This window comes from Silene latifolia, chromosome 7, assembly GCF_048544455.1.
Source record: "Silene latifolia isolate original U9 population chromosome 7, ASM4854445v1, whole genome shotgun sequence".
Taxonomy (NCBI): domain Eukaryota; kingdom Viridiplantae; phylum Streptophyta; class Magnoliopsida; order Caryophyllales; family Caryophyllaceae; genus Silene; species Silene latifolia.
Genome location: NC_133532.1, coordinates 34048167 through 34051099, shown reverse-complemented (window position 1 = coordinate 34051099; position 2933 = coordinate 34048167). Strand labels below are relative to the sequence as shown.

Below are 2933 nucleotides of genomic sequence, written 5' to 3'. Positions count from 1 at the left end.
GACAAGACTAGAAGGCCTTTGTTCATATTATAGTAGATGAGCAATGATGAAGAAATCCTTGCATCTTTGACAAGATCCCGGAGGATTATTGGAGGAAGAAAGAAGAAAAGAAGAAAAAGAAGGCTGGGACGAGATCCGCTCGTCCAACCAGGCAGGACGCCCGTCCAACACTGCAAAAATCCGAGCGTCCTTCCCATAGGGACGCCCGTCCAGAAGCCTCCCAGGACGCTCGTCCAAGCCAGCAAGCCGCCCGTCTAGCCACCCCAGAATCCGCCCGTCCCGACCCTTGGACGCTCGGATTGTGTTACAGACCCACACGTCCTCTTCTTCCCTCCATGAAAGATGCGCATATTTGTAAAAGACCGACAAAAAGGAGACTCGCATCTCTCTAGAGAGGAGCGATTCCTCTAGGACTTAATCGTCATTTAAGCCCTTAGTAAACCCTAATTTGTGTACCTAATCCCTACTATAAATACCCCATTAGTCTAATTAGGTTATCATGTTCTTCTTATCAATATTTAGTGTAGTTTATATTATTCTAATCTCTCTTTAATCTTGTAATCAACTTCTAATCAAATATTAATACAAATCTCATTTCCTTAATTTCTCTTTTGTTCATCTTTTATTTTGGGTAATTGAAGATTATTTTGGTTATTGTTGGGGGATTGACAACCTTCCAATCATTCATCAAGTACTTCTATTATTCTTTGCTTTATTTTGGAATCATTATTAGGTATAACTCTCTTAATCCCTTTTTAATTATTGTTAATCATCTTCATTTATTCATCATGTTTTGCTTTGTTAATATGATTGAAAACCTTGTTAACATGTTAAACTTGATAATGAGTGAGTAGTTTCCTTAACTAGGGTTAATGGGTAATTAGGGGAAACCAACATGGGGGATGATTCATGCTTAAATTAATATGTTTTCATAATTTATTTGCTTGCTTGTTGTGATCTCAACTTATGCACATGTTATGTTTGATGAAATGCGAGCCTATGAATCCTTGCATTTTTTACCCATCACTTATCTTTTCAATGAGACTTGTAAGACATAAACCAATTCGAGTCTCATTAGACCATGCATATAGTTAAGTACGGAGGATTAAGTCGACTTGTAGGTGTTGTACAATCTAATCGATTCGGCTCCGGGACCCAAACCTTCTTAGGATTGTAGGATATAAACCAACTCGATCCATCACAATAATAATTGCTTGCTTATAATTTGAGAATATGTTTGTGTGATCAATTCCCATGAATCCCCTATGACCCCATGACACCCTAGTGCTTTTAATCAATTGTTTAAATCTCATTTTAATCATCTTGCTTGTTTACTTTTATTTCTATTTAGTTTAGTGATCTTCTTCCATCAACCAAAATTGTGACACCCTAGACACCGCTACTTGCAATCGAAAATCCTACATCAATACCCGTCCCTTGGGATCCGACCTTTACTTGCCTCTTTACTAATAGTAGAGTTGTTTGTGAAGTTATAAATATTGTTTTGGTCTAGGTGCTCCTAACGACAAGTAACCGAAATCTAAGCTCCAAGTGAGTCCGGCCAAAAATGGCGGCGTTGCCGGGGACTAAATATTGTTAAGGATTCATAGGCTAATTCGGGGACTAAATATTGTTTTGTTCTAATTGTTTTCGAGTTGTTTGATATTTTGCATGTCTAGAAGATCAGAAGGTAACTTGTTACCCATTGATCACGAGATTGAAAGGACTTTGATAACCAATAGAAGACTTGCTATAAATACTTTGAGAGGTATCGGTGAGGTTGTAGATATTCAAACAAATACTATTGAGTTCATCAACCCTTTTGCAAGAGAAGGTGAGGAGAACCCAATACCAAATCAATCACAAAATCAACCCACAATGCCTAAGTTTTCATCACATTCCGTGCCAACCGAGGAGAACCTACCCAATGGTACTCCCCCACCACAACACTTAACCGGAAATTTCATTGCTAAATCCGCATTTATCTAATTAGTCGAAAAAAGCCAATTTGGGGGGATGCCTAGTGAAGACCCTCATTCCCATATGGAGACTTTTTGTGACTATTGTGATGCTATTTCACAAACCGGTGTAACTCAAGACCAAATTCGATGGGTCTTATTCCCTTTTTATCTAATTGGCACCGCAAAACAATGGTTGAAAAGCCTTGATAAAGCTACTCTTGGAATTGACTCTTGGAAGAAGTTGGCTCTAGCTTTCTACAAAAAATTCTACCCTCCGGAATAGACTAACATGCTAAGAGCTCAAATTACAGGTTTTAAGCAAAGGGATGAAGAATCTTGGTTTGAAGCTTGGGAGCGATTCAAAGGAATTTGTCGCTCATGTCCTCATCATTGACTTAGCGAGTGGTTCTTGGTACAACAATTTTGGAATGGTCTTTATGAAGACTCAAGAAACATTCTAAACATGGGATCAAATGGTATGTTCACCGAAGTTGACGATAATCAAACTTGGAACAAAATTGAGGAAATGGCGGTCCATAATTCACAATATAGTAGACCTCGCAAGGCTACTAGAGGAGGAAAGCATGAAGTGGACTCTATTACTCAATTGGGTGCTCAACTTAGTGCTCATATTGATACCATTAACTTGAAGATTGAAAAGGCTATGGCTAAACCTGAAGAAGCCTCGAAATCACCAAAGCATCATGTTAATGCCATGGTAGCATCTTCATCAATCCCAAGTGGGATATGTGAGAATTGTGGAACATTGGGACATGACCAAAGTGAATGTAGGGGAACAAATGAACAAGTGAATGCTTTTCAAGCATACAAGAGTGGTACCCCTTATTCCAACTATTACAATGAAAACGCCAAATTCCACCCAAATCTCTCATACAAAAGCCAAAATGTTCAAAACCCTCAACAAACATACACCCCACCTCCCATGAGAAACCAAAATCGTGTTCAGAAATG

At 38.7% G+C, this 2933-nt stretch overlaps 1 non-coding gene across 1 annotated transcript; it reads right to left on the bottom strand.

Moving 5' to 3' along the window:
• Nucleotides 1–2250: 2250 nt before the first annotated feature.
• On the bottom strand, nt 2251–2357 carry LOC141593273 (small nucleolar RNA R71). The gene has a single exon (XR_012521373.1). It is a non-coding gene; the product is annotated as a small nucleolar RNA R71 (small nucleolar RNA).
• Nucleotides 2358–2933: the final 576 nt, after the last annotated feature.